This window comes from Myotis nattereri, assembly GCF_964212035.1.
Source record: "Myotis nattereri genome assembly, chromosome: 11".
Lineage (NCBI taxonomy): Eukaryota > Metazoa > Chordata > Mammalia > Chiroptera > Vespertilionidae > Myotis > Myotis nattereri.
Genome location: NC_138086.1, coordinates 26,021,437 through 26,043,581, shown reverse-complemented (window position 1 = coordinate 26,043,581; position 22,145 = coordinate 26,021,437). Strand labels below are relative to the sequence as shown.

Here is a 22,145-nt window from a genome sequence, read left to right as displayed (position 1 = left end):
AGAAAGCAAGGGAATATAATATTTTCCTATATATCTGGCAAACTTTGTTTTGAGCCCAGACATTGGCATAGTAAAAGACAGTTATTGGCACTTTACCAAACAGGCAATTCTAAAAGCGAACATTTCTGATTTCCCTTCAACGTATAACTTCAACTTAGCAAGCAGTTCTGTGCCCAGAATAATATAGAGTTGCCCAAGGACTGGCACTGCCTTGAGCAAGAATTTGGTGAAAAGCCACAAAGTTGTCAGTTGTTTCATGAATATAGTCTCAACAGTTTTATTAATAGTTTCAGACTTTCCCCTATAAGTGTCTGGCCAACAGAATTCAGTGTGTTGCAGTGTACTCATTTTTATAAGAATTAATTGCTAAGTCTTTGATGGAAACAAGGAAATGATACATAGATAGATAGTTGATTCATAGATAGATTAGATAGATAGATAGATAGATAGATAGATAGACAGATAGATAAGTAATAAATAGACAGACAGATAAATAGGTAGGCTGGAGTTATAATTGTTGTTATTTGAGCTATAGATGCCATCTTTAGACATTATTTGACTTTACTATAAAACATAAGAAAATTTGTATACTTACATTTTTTCTTACAGTTGCTCCCTCCCCCATTTTAAGTGATATCATTATTTTTTACACTGTTAAAGTATATAACATTTACATTTTATAATAATACCAGCAGTTGCATAGCTTTTGTTTTATATTTAAATAAATTAAGTAGAATAATCGAAAACAATTGACTAGTGACTAAAGGCAAATAAATAGTTTGCAGCACTTTTCTTTTCCCCTCCTGTCTAATGGTCATTGTGGTTTTATGTAACCATTTAAAATTTTCTAGGAATGAATCCCATTGTCCACATGTTTAAATAATAAAAATGCTAATATATATTTTAAAGTCAAAACTTCCACAGTTCTTCACCACACCTGCTTCTTCCCACCCCACCTCCCAGAAGAAAATATTTGGTCAATATTGCAGAATTTATGAGGGAGCTATGGACATCTAGTGTTTACAGAGAATATCAGTTATATTAATTAAGGTGCAAGGTAGATCTTCAGATCATCTAAACATTTTTAGTGGATAATATGGTCAAAAAGCCATCTTCCAGGAGCAGCAAAAATTATTTTTCCCCTTGTACTATAACCTTTCTGCCAATAATTTGTATATCCCAAAGTAGTATCCAGATAAAATTGTAACTATGAGAGACATTGTCTGAGTCCTATTAAGTTTGCAGTCTAGTAGGGATATGAATATTAAATATCACAACACAGTGTGATAATCCTGCTCTAGAGAAAGTATGGGGCATTGTCAGAGCACAGAGAAAGGGAATTAGCTGAACTTGAGTCTGTTAAGCTTTCCCAAGCAAGTGATATCTGGGCTGAGACTTCAGGTAGCTGAGTGAGAGGGTATGGAATGGAGTGGAGAATCCTTAATTTCTCAGAGAGTGTCATTCATGTCTCAAGTGTGTTCTCTACTCTAGGCCTTGATTTTTTTCTCCTGGGCCTCATCTGGGGTCACTACGCCTTCTGGTCAGGTTCCTTGTTCTCTGTCCCTCCTGCTTTGTGCAAAATCAGAAGAGCTCACAGAGGAGACAGGAGGAGAAGACATTCATCTAGATTTGAAATCTGGATTACTGTCTTTTCTTTCAAAGAAAGGCCCTCTGTGGAGTGGCCAGTTTGGATTTGCCTCACTGACCAAACACGATTGAAATCTCTACCACATACCCCTGGCACCCAGTCTCCTGTTTTTACCTCCGAACGTTTTCCATTACAAATAAACAAAAATGTTGGCATGTGGGCTCCTGCCACGGGTTGACTGCTTGGTTTCGATCTTGGAGGGCGTCATAGATGCCAACTTCACATTGTGTCCAGCTGCCTCTCGGAGCACGGCTGCCATCTGACCTGCTTCTGTGGTGACCCACAGAAGCTCTGGCACAGCGGTGGCTCGCTGAGTTACATTTTCCAGAGTGGAGTGACACTTGCCAGACTTACTGAGCACAGGAATATGACCCATTACATTCAGTCTAAAAATAATTTTCCCCCCGAAAAAAGAAAATCTAATTACTTTGTTCTCCACTATGAAACATTGGGTTCATCTGGGGAAGGGGACATGGAACCTTCCTTTGAAGTAGGCCATACACTCCAAAATATCTCTGGCAGAGGCTGGGGTCTGCTTCTGATTAGATAATTGACATAAACCCTCCTCAAATAAACACTGACCCCCTCAAAAAGAGAAGCACATGAGTAAAATGCATCCATGTTTTAAGTAGAAGGCCCTCTGTAATAATTAGTTATCAGAAAGCAGCTTACTTTTCCTTTTATCAACCAATGTTAAGAACTAAGATGCAAAAAGTGTCAGATGAAATTCTAGTTGAAACTTCAAATCAGTCTTCAATCTGGTCTAGAATCTACAACATTTGTGTTGTAGCCTTGCTCAGCAAAACTAAATTCATTACTAATTCAAAACTAAATTCATGATCTTGAAAATGGAAATATTGTGTTCCCCTCAGAATATTTTTGCTGTTTGCACTCAGAATAGTGTAAGTATATAGCGGTAAACAAAATAAAACAACTCAACTCTGTGAATGTGTGTGTGTGTGTGTGTGTGTATGTGTGTGTTGCCTCCTTTTACAAGGACTGTGATCTTTGCATATACAACTCAAAAACAGTTAAAAGGAAAAGGGTAAGCTCTGGTGGCTTCATTACAGATGAAATTATAGCTAAATGGTTGAAAGTTACTGTGAGGAACACTATTGTTTGAAATTTCCAATCTGGCTGCCACATACCTGTGACTTTTCAGGCAAATCCTAGATGAGGAAAATAAAAAATGGTATCTTCTATCTTGAGAGATTTCTTGAATAGTAAATTAGTGAGTAAGAGAATTCCTGCTCCCCTTAAATTCCTAAATACTTTGTGCCAACTGATTTCTGCCTTCCCATGTGGTTTGGCCATTTAGCTTTTGTATACATTGTGAAATGAAACAATGACTGTGCTTTGCCCTTAACAGGTTGGACTTCATGAAGACAATCTTTTAGAAAAAACGTATTTTTTAAAAAGAGCTGAGTTGAGCCCTGGCCAATGTTGCTCAGTTGGCTGAGCATCATCCCGTGCACTGAGAGCTAGCCGGTTAGATTCCCGGTAGGTAGGGCACATGCCTGGGTTGCAGGCTCAGTTCCTAGTAGTTGTGCAGGAGGCAGTTGATCAATGTTTCTCTCTCATTGATGCTTTTATCTCTCTCCCTCTGCCTTTCTCTCTCTTAAAAAATCAATAATAAAAACATTTTTTTTTAAAAAAAAGAGCTCAGTTGAAGGTGAGTTTGTCTCTTCAAAGTGTGGAAAATGCCCAATAAACAAAACCCAGGTACTTCCCTGTAAAGGGAAGGCTGTGGTTGTTCTGAATTACCTCTTGTTTGAAGAGGCGGGTTGTACCAATGTCAGTTTCTCGGGTTTTAATAATGTACTGTAGTTATGTAAGATATGAGCACTGGGGAGAACTGGGTGAAGGGTCCTTGGGACTGCTCTGTACTATTTTTGTAACTTCCTGCTACTCTATAATTATTTCAAAATAGAAAGCTAAAAAATGAAAAATATTAAAATTAATGTCAGCGGTCAAAATGAGCAAATACAGAAAAAAGTCGTTTTTAACCTGCTCAAGCCAGCACATGTCTGTCTGTTGAGACTGTAACTATTTGTATAGAACCCTTCTTTAACACAGTCTTATGGAAACACCCTCCCCACCCCCATTCCCACCCCCCCAGCAAACTTGCCCGCCTTGTACTACTCCAGAGGTGCGTTCTTGGCAAGTTTGACCCCACATAAAAATGCTAGAGATAAAAAACAATAAGATAAAAAGAAAACGGAAGCAATCACAAGTTCCTAGCAATGTAAACAGCACTTCATTGCTCTGGTGTCAACACTAACGTTCTCTACAACAGGTAATACAGCTCCATGAATCCTGCCTCTTCCTATAACAGCCACTTTTCCAAAACAAAAGGTAAATGACTATTTATAAAGCCAGAAAGAAAACAGATTCCATTAGAAAAGTTCAAAGAAACTTAAGTTCATTGTTCTACCTTCTGACTTAGCCACGGAACTGTCAATCAAATGTAACCAGCGTCGGAAGCACTGGCGTTGTCTTCTCCAGTTTTTGGCTGAAGATGTTGATCATATGCCAGCATAGTTCACTTCAAAGTGTCCTTACTCTCTAAATTTTACCCATTCATTTGAAGACTCTATAAATCCTCCAAAATGCCAGTTCAGTCAAAGCAGCAACATAAACATGAATCTTCCAAACTAATTGATGTTGTACATACAAAATAGCCAACTGCTAGCTTAAATGAGCTGAACAGGAAGAGACCGTTCAGGAATGGTTTTGTTTCTGAGAATGTACACACGATCTAAGAATGGTATCATAAGTTCTTTCAAATATTTTGGAGTAGCTTTTAATAGAATTAGTCAAGTTCCCACCTTCTCCAGTATGTGAAAATTAATAAATGGAATATGTAGGAATTCCAGCCATTTCCGGCAATAAATGGTTGTTAATTGATAAACTGTGAGAGTCCTGGGCTGAAGGCCATGGCAAGGGTTCCTGTGTTCCTCAGCCTTACTTAGCACAGAGCTAGGAACACATCTGCTCATTTGAAATACTACACATATGACCATATACTGAGATCAACTCTATTTGGATGTAAATTTGGTTTTATTTTAAAACACTATAGTTCATATTTGTGCACACAGGCATTATATCTTTTCAGAAAAATATAATATTAGGGCTGAAGGATGACTGCCACTGGAAGGAAGTTATCTAACTGAACTAAATTAGCAAACCCTTAGCGACACTGAGAGAAAATAGAACCAGCACCGAGCAAACTAATAGTCTAGATCTGATCAAGAAGACATTAGACAAATTCACAAATGAATGAGCCTGGATAGTAATTAAAGAAAAGATTCTTAAGGAATTAATAATTTTCAAAAGGAATACATATGACAACTAGAGGATACACTTTAAAAATACTTTGTCTTCTTTGAGAATTAATTTAAAAATATCTTATTTGATAACAAGTTCCTTTGAGACTATCCTACATTTATAAATCATGGTAAGTATTCTATCTCTACTTCCTTTCTTTCTATGCATTTGATTCAAACACCAGATTTCTTAGTTTAACTACTTCACTAGATTGACTCAGTCTACTTAAAACCCAATGATAAGAATTTAACATTGATGTCTCAGCAGGAGCAGGTGAGGCTATCACAGCGGCTCATTGGAGGGACACTGCTGGTCATGAAGACCCAGGAGAAGCTGGGAGGACCCCCCCCTCCCCCCAGCATGGGACACAGCCTGACCTTTGTGAAGGAGGAAAGAAGGCAGGTGGGGTGGGAGTGTCTGAGACTAGTCAGGCAAGGCCCAGGGGAGTCCTCAAAACAAAGTTGCCATCAGAGGAATCCCACATCTCCCAGGAATGAGGCTGCTTCTTATCCCCACCGAGCTCCATTGGAGGTGTGGTTTCATGAAAGTGGGGCTTCAGCAGGAACATGGATTTTAATTGCAGCTGCTGAGGCATCTGTCAGCTACACTCCCAACAGTAGACCCAAGAGGCCATTTTCATAACCGCTACTGTTGACTCACCTTACCTTGCATTACTCCCAAATATTCATTCACCTTCCACTGTCATCAGGTCAGTACATTCTCCATATAGTCTCACAATAATGTTTGTGCTGTTGTATTGTAATATAAATACTTTCATCCAACATATTTTATTTTACTTTCTAAACCAATGATAAGAATTTAACACTGATGTCTTAATCCTACTTAACAAGTAACAAGTATTTAACAAGTACTTGTTAAGTACTTTAACAAGTAAGTCTTAATCCTACTTAAGCTTTAAGGTCCAGTTGAAACCCATCTCCTCCAGGATGTCTTACTGGATCATAATGGTTCTCATTTAACCTCCCATTTTCTGTCTAGGGTCTAAAGCAGGGGTGGGCAAACTTTTTGACTCGAGGGCCACAATGGGTTCTTAAACTGGACCGGAGGGCCGGAACAAAAGCATGGATGGAGTGTTTGTGTGAACTAATATAAATTCAAAGTAAACATCATTACATAAAAGGGTATTTTTTTTTTTTTTTTTTTTTTTTTTTTTAGTTTTATTCATTTCAAGCGGCCCTAGTTTGCCCACGGCTGGTCTAAAGTCTACCTTCTATCATTAATTACATACCATTTGACCCCACTATTTATGGTTTTATGCGTGATCATCAGCTTTACCCACATTCTAACAATCTCAAAACCCCTGCCTTTGCTCCTCTTTTTCATTTTCTCAGAGCTCATTACAGTGTGACAACATATATGGTTAATTGAAAATAAATATCATTCTTAGAAAGACAGATGATTCTAAATGTAGAATAAAACCTTTTAAGTAGATCTTAATTAGTATAAGACACATCAAATTCCCTAAGCCACCCATCATATTCCCTCCAAGAGTTCTCAAGTTGAAGCCTCCTGAAGCTAATTAGAATTACTATTCCCATACAAAACAAGATAGCACCATTGAACTGAGTATACACTGAAGAACAGCAGTCATGGACAATGCTTGTTTCAGGTAGAAAGCAGGAGCTTGCTTCTGTGGGCCACTGAAGTCAGCCCAGGTAGTTCACCAGGAGCTCGTCCTAAATACATCGGTGAATGGGCCAATCTTGTGCTCAGTCAAGATGATCTCTCAGAGTTTGGTAAGCAGTGAGGTGAGCCAGGATGAAGGGAGTTGGGGCTTGGTAATTGGACTCATCTATTGGGGTTACACCTAGTAATATGATGATAATGAAGCCCAGTCAGAAAGACAGAGGGCAAGGGGTTGGGCTGAGACTGCAAGTGGGAGTCAAGAGTCTAGTGCAGCCGTGGGCAAACTACGGCCCGCGGGCCAGATCCGGCCTGTTTGAAACGAATAAAACTAAAAAAAAAAAGACCGTACCCTTTTATGTAATGATGTGTACTTTGAATTTATATTAGTTCACACAAACAGTCCATCCATGCTTTTGTTCCGGCCGTCAGGTCCAGTTTAAGAACCCATTGTGGCCCTCGAGTCAAAAAGTTTGCCCACCCCTGGTCTAGTGAGTTCAAAATTCAGGAGGGAGAAGTCTTTTGAGGAGCGATCTAGGATGGGAGCAGAAGCTGCTTCTCACTTTGTTTGATATTTTGCTTTCCCCCCTCCCCACATTGCTAATTCATTAGAGATTTACCATTCATTCAGATCTTGTTCATTCATTCATTCATCCATTTACATTCCTGAGCTTATTACAGTAGAATTCCAGGGTTAGGGATACAGACATGAGGCAGATAAAGTTCAAGTTGTGAGGAAGAATGTCAAGTAAACAAGTTATTACACCATGGTGAGATAAGTGCTGAAAAGAGGGAATGATTGTTATGTAGGAGTGAAGGTGGTCTCCACAGCCCTGTGTGCTCCAGTAAACAACCACTCCCCAAACCCCCACTGAGCTCTCAGCAGGAGTGAAAAAACACACACCCAGAATTCTCCATGTTCCTGACAGGAAATCCCTCCCTCTTCATAACAGTCTCACTCTCATGATCACAGTCTGCATGTGAGACGTCAGGACTGATTGTATCATGCCCTACATTCTGCAGACTCCCAAGACTTCCAGATCCTCCTGCATCACCCATATTCCCATGCTCAACTGGCTCTATGCATTTCCTGCTTTGATCTCACATCATACACCTTCCTGACGTTTCTAGAACTCAGGATCAGTCATCAGCCAAGACCCTATACCTTAAACTCTTCTTTGAATGTTTTGTCCAACTCCATGTTTCTTATATCTCCTTTCAATGTACAGTCCTTCTGACATCGTACCCTTGTACCATAGAGCCTGGAGGTGGAGGAGATGTCCCCCTTACTCCTCTTTGCCATTTTTCATCCCTTATTTTTTCTCTAAAATAATACCCACTACCCCTCCTTGTTTCAGTCAGTTACTGATCCATGCATTACTCCCCTTTATTTCTACAAGGTTTTAGCTCCTGGTTGTAGCTTTTTTCAATACAATGTCTGCCATGATTCTCAGTAATTTCAAATAGTCATGTACGTGATCCTCCTAATCCCTTGGCTTCTTACTTTCTTGAGCTCCTTTCCTCTAATGATCTTGTCCTTCAATATACCTCAGCTATCCGCCTCCTTTCCCAGTAACATCAGATGATTCATCACTAAACACTACTGGGTATAGCAGCTGGCAGCTGACCCAACTGCAGGAAAACTCACAGCAAACTGACTGGTTTTACTTAAAATTCATTACCTTTAATGTCACGTGGGTCCTTAGTGCTACCTGGCAATTCTATGTTTCCCAAGTTCAAATATCCCCTCTTCTAGAATCTCCTCTTCTCCTACGCTCAGCTGATAAACTTTATTAAAGAAAATATGGAGGCAATTAGATGAAAACTTCACAGGCTGCCACCATCATCTTCTCCAATTGATCTAGAGCTGAATCCAGATAATTTAAACTTCTTTCCTGCTGCAATGAAGCCTTCTTTGTCCAGGCTCCTACCCAAGGCCAGCCTTTCCACTTAAATCTCACTTCCATCCTGACACCTTACCCAAAGGTTCTAGCAATTGTCCCATCTGCATCATCAGTGTCTCTCTCTCCACTGGATTATTCCCATCATCATACAAGCACACCTACATATATCTCATCTTATATTAAGAAAAGAAAAAAGAACTGAAGGTGCATGACTCACCAGCAACTATTCCAGCCCTCTCCTCCTCTTTCAGCAAAAATTCTGGGAAGAGTTGTCTCTACTGATCAGGATTCCTCCCGCACGCCCCCCGCCCCCACCCCGCCCACCACCTTTTTTATCAAGATCATTAATATTTCTACATTGCTAAATCCAATGATCAATTCTCAGTTATTATCTTATATCACCTATTCGCATCTGACATAGTCTATCACTTCTTCTTTTTGGAAGTCCTTCCTTCATTAGGCTTCTAGCACATCGTACCCTCCCACTTCTCCTTCTATTATTGGCTGTTTTTCTTGGTCTCCTCTGCTGGTTCCTGGTCCTCACTCTGATCTTTAAAGGTTGGAGGACTCCAGAAATTGTCCTGGACTGTGTTTCTCTATCTAACAAATTGCCCTGATCTCATCTCGTCTCTTGGCATTAAATATCATGCAAATGCTGATGACTCTCAAATATACGTATATCTTCACCCAGGACCTCTCCCCGAACTCCAGAATTATACATCCAACTGCCTATTTAACAGTTCCAATCAGGTGTATAATTGTCATATCTGATCTGAAATATATCAAACTGAACTACTGATTTCCACCCCCCATCTCCTCTATTTTTCCTGAACTTGGTAAATGAAAACTCCATTTTCCAGTTTCTTAAACCAAAAAACTTTGAGCTCATTTTTAACTCCTCTTCCAAGTGGTGTGCTGGTAAATGTGCAACAGCAGGCTCTCAGCTCTGAAGGGTGGGTCATAGGGGAAGACCCAACTTCCTTGTGTAAATATTCCCACCATTATCCATCTCTAGCTACACATGTCACACCGTTGAACACTGAGTTGGAAAGAAATGCACAGTAGCACACTGTTATATAATGTTTCCACGATACAGAAACAAAGGATATAAATAATTTCAAGGGCACAAATAATTGTAAATGTAGTAAATAATTAGGGAGTGGTAAATTTTTAGTATGTATTACCTTTTGTTTTAATATAATATTTAACTAGAAGCTTACATAATTTAATTTGTGATATGGCTTATGTTTAACAACTGGCTCACCAAATTCCTAAAGATTTAACTATCAGTTCCCACAAGTTCCAATGAGCTGGCTCCAGAAAACCACTGCCTCTTTCTCTTTCACTCCAATTCGTTAGCAAATCCTGATGACCCATGTTCAAAATGCATATCTAGACTATGATTGTTTTTCACTACTTCCACCAGTGTCACCCTAGCCTGAGCCATCATTATCTTTCAGTTACATCAGCTCCCCCACTGCCCCTTCACCCTGCCATTTTGTTCTCAACATAGAAGCCAGAGGTAAACTCGAAGTCACAACTTTCCAATTGCTTCCTGATTCATCTATCCTATCTAATAAAAGAGAAACATGGTAATTAGCATACAACCACTACCCTTCCCATTGGCTAATCAGGGAGATATGCAAATTAACTGCCAGGCAGCTGACGCGAACAGGGAGGCTTGCTTGCTTCAGTGACAGAGGGAGCCAAGCTTCCACGCCTGCCTTGCTGGCCTCTCAGCTGCACTCTAAGCAACATTGTAACAAATATAGAAGCTAAACAAAACCCTGGACTTCAGCCAGCAGGACCGCAACATTGTTTCAAATACAGAAGGGTAAACAAAGGCCAGAAACCTGCTTTCAGCAGCAGAGGTCTCATAGCTGGAGCTGAGCCTCAGAGCTAAAGCTGGCCCAGAATTAAAAAAAAAAGGAAAAAAGGACAGGTTGGAAGCTTCAGTCACCCGCCAGCCTGAAAGTAGCCCTCAGCCCCTCACCCAGGCTGGCCAGGCACCCCGTTGGGGACCCCCAACCTAAAGGGTGTGTGACCAGCTGCAAATAGCCATCATCCCCTCACCCAGGCTGGCCAGGCACCCAAGCGGGACCCCCACCCTGAAGGGGGTGTGACCAGATGCAAACAGCTATCATCCCCTCACCCAGGTTGGCCAAGCACCCAAGCAGGACCCCCACCCTGATCCAGGACACCCTTCAGGGCAAACCAGCCGGCCCCCACCCGTGCACCAGGCTTCTATCCTATATAGTAAAAGGGTAATATGCCTCCCAGCACCGGGATCAGCGGAGCCGAGAGGCCTCCCGGCACCAGGATCAGCATGACAGGGGGCAGCGACCAAACCCCCTGATCGCCCTGCGGCTCTGTGTGTGACAGGGGGCGGGGCCACAACCTCCCTATCCACCCTGCTCTGTTCCTGACAGGTGGGAGCTCCTCAACCCCCTGATTGGCCCTGCTCTGTGCGTGACAGGGGGGAGCGCCCCAACCCCCTGATCGCCCTGCGGCTCTGTGTGTGACAGGGTGCGGCGCCCCAACCCCCCCGCCCCCAACGGCCCTGCCCTGAGTGTGACAGTGGCGGCACCCCCTGATCCACCCTGCTCTGTGTGTGACAGGGGGCGGTGCCCCAACTCCCCTATCGGCCCTGCTCTGTGCATGACAGGGGGTGGCGCTGCAACCTCCCCATTGACCCTGCCTTGAGTGTGACAGGGGGCGGTGCCCCAACCCCCTAATCGGCCCTACCCTGAGCGTGACTAGGGGTGGCATTGCAACCTCCCGATCCACCCTGCTCTGGGCATGACGGAGCGGCACCCCAACTCCCCAATCGGCCCTGCTCTAAGCCCGACCAGGGGCTGCACCTAGGGATTGGGCCTGCCCTCTGCCACCCGGGAGCAGGCCTAAGCCAGCAGGTCGTTATCTCCCGAGGGGTCCCAGACTGCAAGAGGGCACAGGCTGGGCTGAGGGACCTCCTCTCCCCCCCCAAGTGCACAAATGTTTGTGCACCAGGCCTCTAGTCTATATATAAAAGGCTAATATGCAAAGTATCCACTTGGGAGTTCGACCAGGAGACTGGGATTTCGATTGCTCTCTACCATATGCACTGACCACCAGGGGGCGGCACAGAACAAAGGAAGGTCCAGGCTGGCAGCTGGCAGTTGGGGAAGGAAGGCCCCACCAGCAGCCAGAAGGCCCCGATCAGCCTTGATCACCGGCCAGCCCCAGGGATCCTACCGATGCACGAATTTTGTGCACCGGACCTCTAGGATAGAATAAAATCCAAAGTTCAGCAAGTGGCCTACAAGCTACTACCTGAAAGAATGAAAAAAGGAGGGAGAGGAAAGAAGGAAAATGGAAGGAAAGGGAGAAGGAAAAAAAGAAAGTAAGGAAAAGACAAGAAATGGTGGTGGCATGGACATGTGCTCTTGTGAGAACACAAGAGGCATGTAACTCGGACAGGAGTGAGGGGAAATTTCTGGAGGATGGGCCCTTAAGTGGTCCTTAGGAACGGCATATACACAATTAAATAAACTCCAAGTTTGCATTCTGCTTGTTCTGTCATTCTGTGTAGTTCCAACTTTGGGAGAAGTAGTTAAACGAATCAGGGGCTGCAGTCTTCTTTTTTTCTTTATAGAAAATAAAACAACATTCCACCATACCGAGCTAAAATGATAATCAAAAGAAGCAGCAGAGTAATACTGCATATGCCAGGAACACTGTCCTTTGACATCCCCAGTTACAGTCTGGTCTCAGAAAAATGGCTAATGGCAAATATTAATAAGTGCTTAAAAGTTTTCCCCAAAGCTACAAACCCTAGGGGAAGATAGAGTGTTCCCAGGCCAGACTAAAACCTTTTAACCTTAAGTCCCTTAAACATAAATATGTTGCCAAGATGCCGAGTGGATATTTAAATCATCCACTTCCTGTTTCAGTGCTATCTCTCTGTTTTGGAGAGGGACCAAAAATATTTCATTCCTTTTGGCACTGCTTTCTTCATTTAAAAAGAATTTATACTTCAGGGGTTTTGACTCCAGGGAAAAAAATAAGCACATATTTTGGATGTCAGATTTTGAACGTTTTGACCCTTTCAAACAAAAACGCACTACTCTGTAGCCAGTGGGGCGAGAGACCAGATCAGGGAGAAAACATGTCCAAATGGGCTTCTGAAGTGACAGGCGAAAAGGGAACATTGGCCCACTACAGTTTTAGTGTTTAGGAAACATTAAAAATAGCCCATCTAAGGAGCCCATTTTTAATAGACCGCTCGTGAATGATTTTGTTTAAATGCAATTTAAGATAACATAAGTATTTCCATCATGTCTGAGCTCTCAGTCGATTAAACTTCACGTGTGATGAAAATGCATCTATGGCTAGTTTGATGCAGTTTCATAAAATGAATAGAAGGTTCTTAATGATGTCTCTTGGATGGAGAGGCTTCTTTGAAAGTCCTCAACCAGGACGAGGTTTGGTGAGGAGTGAGCAGGGACAGTTTCAGAGCATCCTGAGTAACCTTTTCGAACAGTCCACACTATCAGCCGGTGTGTTTACAAAACTCTGATTGTACTTGGCAACCCCTCTCCCCAGGTAAAACTTCCAGGCAGGTAGGATAATATTAGAAAAATTAATACGGTGTCAATGAACATTCCTATCTTCAATTAGTTGAATCCAGTTCAGCATCTGTTGACCTTGTGCTTGAGGTTGTGCTGTATATCCTGAAGACAGGATATACAGAGGTTAATGAAGCTTGCCCCTGCCCGATGGTGAAGTAGAGGGAACAGTAATAGTACTGTTGGTCAGAGATAATACACAGACATCAAGCTGTGGGAACTCAGGAGGAGAAGCATTCATTCTGACGGGAGCAATGAGGAGGTGGTGGTGAGTTGAATCTGGAATGATGGATTGACTTTCAATCAGTGGAGAGTGAATGGAAAAGCACCTAAGACCAAAGAAACAGGCTTCTTAGCTGGACAGCTCGTGTTGACAGACATGCCCTTGGGGAAATACGTATGCAACCTTGGTGGTAAGTCATTCCTGCGTGGGCCAGGAGCTGCCCAGGAAGCGTGCCCACACACACGGACCGGCTGCATTGTCAGCTAAAAGAGAATGGGGAGGCCCTCACAGGCTGAGAATGCAAAGACTGAGAACAGAATGAAGGCCATGGCAGACTCCACAGGTAAACTGTGGGTTTCATTACTGTCATTGTTTCAAAAATTGGCACACACTTGGGTGCAGGAAAAGAGAAAGCCTTCTTCCACCACAAGGGGGAGCACTCAGGAAGAAGTCAATGGTTTGATCCTCTCATTCCTCTCATTAGCCTGTTCAGTGGTTGCAGACTAGCTTCTCACCCCCGTTAAACATCTCAGAAGGCACACTGTTGTCCTAAGGTGCTGGGCAAGAGTTTATTAACTACTGGAAAAAACAATATGCATCAATCCTACTGATAGTGAGTTCATAGCACGTATTCTTGTAAATCATGCTATAATTATAACCAACTGGGGAAAGAAAGAATAGATCCCTCACCAGGCATAATCTGGCAGTTTAAAGGTGTGGTGTGTCAGAAACAGAGTATTTAGAAAACACCGATTAAGACAGCTGAGAGTAAACCATTGGACCATTGGCCATCTCCAACCATTTGATTTATTTCATATGGACAGGATGTAAGTGTATGTGCTGAAAATGCAGGATTAGGCCAATTGGGCCGATTAGACAGCAATTGACAACTAGTCGTAATATGTTTACTTTTAGTAAGCATTTATGATTCTTAAGTTTATGCTACTTCTGAGAATAATATTCATCAATTTAAAACCTTTTATAAAAATGCTATATCTACTAAGTATTTGGGTGACCTTACTATATCTGTAAGCCATCCAAGATTCCTTTTAAAACTTTATAGTCTTTGGTTTTATAAATATTGTCAAAAGATGGGGGAAAAGGCCTTAAACTCGAGGGTGTTCTTGTGGAATTTGGCTCCCATGTCCCATTTCTGTCTGTATAACTTATTTTTTTTTTTAGCAATGAAGAGATGTTCTCATCACCTCCGCAATACAAAGCAAAACGTTGGCTCCCAGCCCTTTGCAATTGTGACTAAGCTGTCAAGGCATTAATATTTGAGTGGCTCCAAAGCTGAGTTGAGGGAATTTTAATCTTATTTTCTTTGTTTTCCAATGTGACTGCTCTAAACCTCTCTTTTCATGTTGGAAAATAAAAAACGACAGACATGACTAAAACTGACAGTCAAAACAGAGACAACTGTACCCTGCTGAATGTACATTTTGTTCTAGATGAAGGTGTTCACCTGGAAAAGACATGAGCTAAAAGTAACATATATCAACTCGGCGGTGTGTGTGTTGGGGCGGGGGGTGGGGGGGGGGGAATTACAGCTATGAGAGGAGAGAACTAACATTTATTGAATCTCTATGAGCTCTGTGCTGAGTTATTTATATTATTTCACTTAGTTCTTATACCACCCATCCCCACCTCTTTATAGGGGAGGAAATGGAAGCTCAAAAGGGTTCAGTATTTTACGTAAGCCTGACAGACAGTAGAGACTCCATGCCTTTTGCCCTGCACCCAGTTCTCCCTTGTCTATCAATTCTAATCTACCAGCTTTAGCGGCTTGGAATACTGAGTTGAAAAGAATTCTGAAGCTATTTAATTAGCAATGTCAGTCAAAGGCCAGGAGCAAGATTAGTAGCAGATATATTATTTGTGTCCCCAATATTATACATGAACTTGCATTGGTGATTTTAGCTTGAAAGTAGGAGGCTAGGAGGGATATAAAATCCTCACTGATTCTAGCTTTCATATTACTTCTTTAGTAAAAATAATGGATTTTCTATGAGTTAGTTTTTCCCCCTGGTTGTACTATTTTCTTCTTATTTTATTTTCATCTAAAATCTGTAACTACTTTTTTTATCCCTTGGGAATGAGTTCCTCATCACCTATATTCAAAGACTTAGCTCAGTGTTATATCATTGGAAATGCATTTTTAAGTACTCCAGTGTGGACAGTGTATGCATGTGTGTGTAAATTAACTCTAATCTGGAACCTAGATACTATTGTTAGTCACTATATGAAGGACTCTAGTCAGGGATACACACTCCAGAAAGCATAAGATTGATGTTTTAAATACCACTATCTAAATTCATACCTGAAGGTCTGCTAAAGAGCAATAATGGATATAGAAATAGTTTTTCACTTGGCAAAGGGATGAATGTTCAATATCTGTGATTGGTTGGCTAGGAATGCTTGTACAGGCATCTCCATCCTTGTGTGTATAAGGATTAAGAATCTGGCAAGCCCTGATCTGGAAGAGTGCCCTAAATCGAGGGTTATATTCCAGACTATGCCCATTTGAATGACCTATTTGCACCTGGCTGGAAGGGAAGTGGATCCTGCTGCCATCAGATTATCGTAACATTTCCAGGGGTGAAACTTTTGCATAAGGTGCTTGTCACAGCAATAAAAAGGACAGAGAGAACTTTCCCAAGTGTACAGAACAAGTTCTTAAATTGTCTTTGTGCCACTGGGTAATGAATGACTGCCTGTGTGCAAAGCTTAATTTCTGAGACTTGTTCCCATTTAACTCACCAATCATGTAGCATTGAGCTCATTTGGAAGGAAGCAAGACCTATATCTAATAATTGGAAACTATCGACATTCATCATAAAGAGGCAGGCAACTGGCTTAGGTCATTTCCCAACAATCAATTACTGTGGGAAGTCCAGGAGAGACCTTGGCTTCCTCCTCTTCTCCCTCCAGGTTATTCACTGGAATGAAGAAGGGAAAGTTGTACAAGAGCCACAGCCCTACAACTGTGAGCCACTAGACTCTGTTCCCAGGGACAGTCGGGTGGAGGTGGAAGAAGAGCTTTGAATCAGATATGAGATGAGATTTCAATTTTAAAGTCAAGAGACTCCTGTACCTACTGATAAAAGGAAGTTTGACATAGAACAGTTAAGGGTACTAATAGGAAAATATATAAAATCATTTATCTTTATATTCCCAAGGAATTGAGGCTTCTTAATAACCAACTATATATATATATGTGTATATATATATATATATATATATATATATATATATATATATATGGCTAATATGCAAAGTGTCCCCTCGGGAGTTCAACTGGGAGACCAGGAGTTTGATCACTTGCTATGATGTGCACTGACCACCAGGGGTTGGCGCAGAATGAAGGGAGGCCCTGGCCGGCAGCCAGCAGCTGGGGAAGGGAGGCCCTGGCTCGCAGCAGGAAGGAAGGCCCCAATCAACCCTGATCGCCAGCCAGGCCTAGGGACCCTACCTGTGCACAAATTTCATGCACCAGGCCTCTAGTGTTATTATAAAAAGAATTTGGTATGGTTAAGCTAATACTTTAATATATATACAATCTCCAGATCGCATATTCCTCATAATCCTCAAGGAATAAGATTTCCATTTCTCCCATTAGATAAGTCACTCCTATTTAAGAGGTTGAGCATGAAAAAATAGAAGGGCCAGGGCTAGCTCTTCTGACCATCATGATGGTTCTCTACTTGAACACAAATACAGATCATTGTCTTTCTCAGTATCTTCCTCCCACCATACTCACCATCTCAGGAGGCAACAGATTATCTTTCAAACTATATTCAAGGCTAAATCTGCACTAGGCTATTACCATTTTCTTCAATTGCTAATGCAAACTGAATGAAGAGAGAGGTGAAAATTTAAAAGGTAAACAAAAAAAAAAAAAAAAAGGAGGCAGTGGCTACTGGGATATTCCAAAGCATTCAGTTGTATCTGTTTTATCTATCAGATTTGTTGTTTAGGATCCAGGTTATGATAAGAAAAACTATCTGAAAAAATATATCCCATTTGGCCAACATCCCCAAATTACCAGTTTATCTAGAGATTTAAACTAATTGATATACAATACATAGAAAGATAAATACTATAAGACTTCTAATAGGAAAGCCTTTTAATACATAAAATTCAATGGCTAAGGATTGATAACACATACAAACAACCTCAGAGATTGTCATTTGCTCTAAGAGACAAGAATTTAGATTCAATTACTTAGTCTGCCATGTTGCATTTTTGTTCAACGTGGTGGACTAAGCACATCCCAGAAGTGTTCCTACTCTGCTTCAAACACATACATGTTGCAGAAGCAAAGTAAGAAAAACATATAAAAAACATTTAAATCAGCTTGAAAGCAAGAGAAAAACATCTTTAGGTTACTGAATATAGAGAGAATTCAAAGACCAAAAGGTTAGCCTGAGTTAAAGGTGTGGTAGCATTCATTGATAACATGGCAGAACACTACAACTGGGCTCCTTCATAGAGCCAAGGGCTAGGAAGGTCGTGTTCCTTCTATGAGCCGCAATAGGAATATTCTAACCATGATAACCTACCAATGGGAAGCAAACTATTATCAAGAAATAAACTAAGGGCTGAGGGGGAGAAAACCTCTTTCTGTGTGAGGGAATGAGATTCAAATCCAAGCTACCTGCTTAGAAATTCTAGCCAAGAAACTAATGTGAAACACAATCTAAAAATGGTGAAATTGACAGGGACCAGGGAAGGCGAATAGGAAACTAGCCCAGGGGGCTGCCTTCACAACCTAGGCAATGCCCTAAGACTTCTCAGAATGCTGGGACTTAGCCTTCTACCACTAGGAAGAGATTGTGAAAGTCATCTTTGGATAAACTTGTTTAAAAAAAAAATGATCTAGAGATACAGATATTTGATGATTGTTCTTTAAAAAACAAACAAAAAACTGGCCCATTTTCTGCCAGTTAGCCCATTAGTGCCCTTGTGTCCAAAGCTTCTAATCAGCTTTATTGCTTTACACCTATATATGGACAGCCAGCCAGGGATCACCAGGATTCTGAGGAAAGAATGAAACATAGAGACCAGCACAAAGAACAGAAAAAATAGGAACACCAGAGAAAATACAGGTGAGGCAGGAACAGAAAAGCACTTAAAAATATAAACGTTATTTCCAAGGAGATAGGAGAATTATTGTATCTCTGGAAAAAAATATTGTCTTTTGAAAAAAAAAATCAGTATATTATAAAAGGAACATCTTAAACAAAAACAATAAAAGAACTAATGAAAATTAAAAATACTAAGGTCAAAAACAATGAATGTAAAGCCAAAATTAAGGAAACCTCCCAGATATTATCATAAGATACAGAAAAGTAAAAGTAATTATTTAAGAAAATACAAAACCAAAAGATCAGTTTAGGAGATCCAGAAGAGAGAGGGAAAACACAGAATATAGTAGGAAAAAAATTATCTCCAAAATGATACAAGAAAATTTCCTATAACTAAAAGATGTATTTTTCTAGATTGACCAGGCCCACTAAGTATTCAAAAGAATGCATAAAAATCTAAATGATATCAGGAAGCATGGTCATAAAAATTTCAGAATATTAAAAATAGAAGATTTTATATACTTCCAGAAAGGAAAAAACTAGGGAATATACAAATATTCAGGAATCCAAATGGCATCAGACTTTTTAAGATCAACATTGAAATCTAGAAGATAATGCAGCTACATTTTTTTTAAAAATAAATCTTTATTGTTCAGATCATTACAGTTGTTCCCCTTTTTTCCCCCCACAGTTCCCCTCCACCCAGTTCCCTCCCCACCCTCTGCCCTTACCCCCCCACTGTCCTTATCCATAGGTGTACGATTTTTGTCGCCGGGTCAAAGGTCATACACATGGAAACTGTAGCTATTTCCATCCACAACATGTCCCTGTGCTCGGAAAGGTCTCTCACGACTTGTTCATGCTCTACTCAGAAAGGGTACTGAAACATGTAATGGCTTTTTAAAATAATGTGTCCTCTTATGTTTAAAATGAGGATTTCGCTACCAAAACCAAGGAGAAAGCAACACTACAGCTGCTCTCACCCCTCTAGCCCTTCGGGCGATAGTTTTGCGTGGGGCTGCGAGCTGGTTCGTGGGCCGTCAACGAAGCCGTCTGGGTGGCTTGCACGGTTCCGCCAGCTTCCCAGGGGCCATCGCAGCCTCGCAGGGGCCATCGCAGCCTCACAGGGGCCGTCTCAGCCTCGCAGGGGCTGTCACAGCCTCACGCAGCCTCGCAGGGGCCGTCGCAGCCTCATGCAGCCTCGCAGGGGCCGTCGCAGCCTCACGCAGCCTCGCAGGGACCGTCACAGCCTCGCAGGAGCTGTTGCAGCCTCACACCGCCTCGCAGGGACTGTTGCAGCCTCACAGGGGCAATGCAAGTACATTTTGAGAAGTTTTAGAGAAAATAATTCCCTGCCTAGAATTCTATGCCCAGTCAAATAATTAATCAAAGTATGAGCTAAATAAAAAACATTAAAAGCTTTTGTCTCCTCTGTACCCATGTTCAGGAAGTTACTAGATAATTTTTTTTCCATCAAAATAGGGGTATAAAGAAATAGGAATAATGGGTCAAGGAAACAGAAGATTCAGATGTCAGTCCACATGCAAAAGAAATTCCTCTCAATCTTAGGAAGGAAATGCCTAAGATGACTGTAAAGTAAAGATTTTGAACAGCTAGATGTGCAACAAACCTAGAAAATCCTAAGAAGTTTCCAAGAAGAATATATTTTTTAAAAAATCACCTAATTTGTTTGACCATATTGAAAAGGGTTGATGTCACTTTAATGACAGGAAACTGTCATTAAAGAGGAGGAAGGTAGTAGTATAAAACATAATATGTAATCATAGTATACTATGTAGTCAGTTAACAGCAATATTTATACAGTTATAATGATGTTGGAAAGATGAGAAGATAGTGTGTATTTCTGCAGTTTCTTTTCTGTCTCACAGGTCTGTTTGTCTATTCTTACACCAATATCAAATGGTCTTGACTATGTGGCTTTACTAATGTTAGACATTAACTTTCTACTATTGGAGATAAAAATGTAGCACTTTTATATTGTAGGTTGTACATCAAATAATATAAATCTCTCTTACTATATGTAGAAATTTATCTACATATTATTTATGAGAGATCCATTTTAAATAATTCACAGAAGTATTAAAAAGTAAAAGGTTTAAAGTTATATAATAAGTAAATAACAATAGAAAGATGTTGTAGGAACACTGCTAGCAGACAAAATAGAATTTAAGATGAATGAATGATAAAAGAAATTCCCCATCAGGAAGATTTAAAAATCATAAACATACGTGTATCAAACAACATAGCCTTGAAACATATGACTAATTTTAACAACAATGATGGCTAATTTTAAAGTAGAAATGACAAATTCACAATTTTTGTAGTAGGTAATTGACGCAGCTCTCTTGGAAATTAATAGATTAAGAAATTTTACTATACAGATTTGAACAATAAAGTTAAAATAAATCAAAAAGGCTTTAAGCAAATGAGAAGTCAAGTAGCAGTGTTCAAACCAAAGGTTTGATCAGGTTCTGATCAAAATGGCAGAGCAGGAGGACATTGTATCCACCTCCTCCCATGACCACACCAAAATTACAACAAACTCCAGAACAACCAACCTGGATAACCATTTGAAGATAAGCTGAAAAGAAGTCCTGTGACTAAGGCTATAAAGAAGAATCCATGTCAAGACTGGTAAGAGGGGTGAAGATGTAAAATGAGCTGGCCCCAGACCCACATGTAGGGATACCTCAGCTGTAGAGGTCTTCTCTAAAAAGCAAGGGGAATCAACCCAGCCTAGACACCAGGTCTGGGAAGAGGAGCTGACATAACATTTGCCTGTGAAAATCAGTGGGGATTCCATTCATCCAGGTGAGACAGGAGGCTCCTAGAAACCCAGTCATGCTCCTAAAGGCCCAGATAAAAACTCGCTTGCAGACACTCACCTTGGATCCGGCGAAGGAACAGCATTTCGAGGCATGCCAGAGCCATACAAGGAGAAGCTGAGTTGTGTGGCTTCAAGATGATGGCTGGAAGGACAACAGCCATCCAATGGCCCCTCCAATGTGCATCCAGACCCAGCATAGGCAGCTACAAGCCACAGATCATTTTGTAACTCTTAACAGGTATCCCTGAGCTAGTCACAGGCAGCAACTGACACTGACCTGCATCAGAGTCCCTCCAGAAACAACATACCTGATGGCCAGCTTCAGATCACAACAGAGCACCATCTGATTAGCTCTAAATGTGGCTCACCCAAAGGGAGGTTTTGGCAGGGACCAGACCCTGCTGAGGCAAACTCTGACCTGTGGAGTCAGTCCTCACATAGCCACTATTAAGCTGTGGCCATGGCCAATCCTCACAGCTAGTCATCCCACCCACTGACATGCCAACAGCAATCAAGGCTCAACTGCAACAGGAGGGCACACACACAACATACACAACAGATACTCTTAGACACTCCCAGCTCAAGTGATTATGGAAACTGAGCCAATGGGTTGCACAGGATTCCTAATATAAAAGGACATCCTAAAACCATTTCCCCTCAGAACAGAAACAAGACAGGGATGTCCGCTTTTACCACTCCTGTTCAACATAATACGGGAAGTCCTAGCCATAGCAATCAGATAAGGAGAAAATATAAAAGGCATCCAAATTGGAAAGGAGGAAGTAAAACTGTTATTATTTGCAGATGACATGTTATTGTACATAGAAAACCCTAAAGACTCCAGCAAAAAAACCTAC

The 22,145-nt window shown here is 41.2% G+C and overlaps 1 protein-coding gene across 1 annotated transcript in view; it reads right to left on the bottom strand.

The window, feature by feature from the left end:
• Positions 1–21,870, bottom strand: part of CALD1 (caldesmon 1) — a 183,508-nt gene extending 161,638 nt beyond the window's left edge. Inside the window, exon 1 of the mRNA XM_081102139.1 lies at positions 21,347–21,870. The gene's annotated coding sequence lies outside the window, so the exon portion shown is untranslated. The remainder of the gene's footprint in view (positions 1–21,346) is intronic.
• Positions 21,871–22,145: the final 275 nt, after the last annotated feature.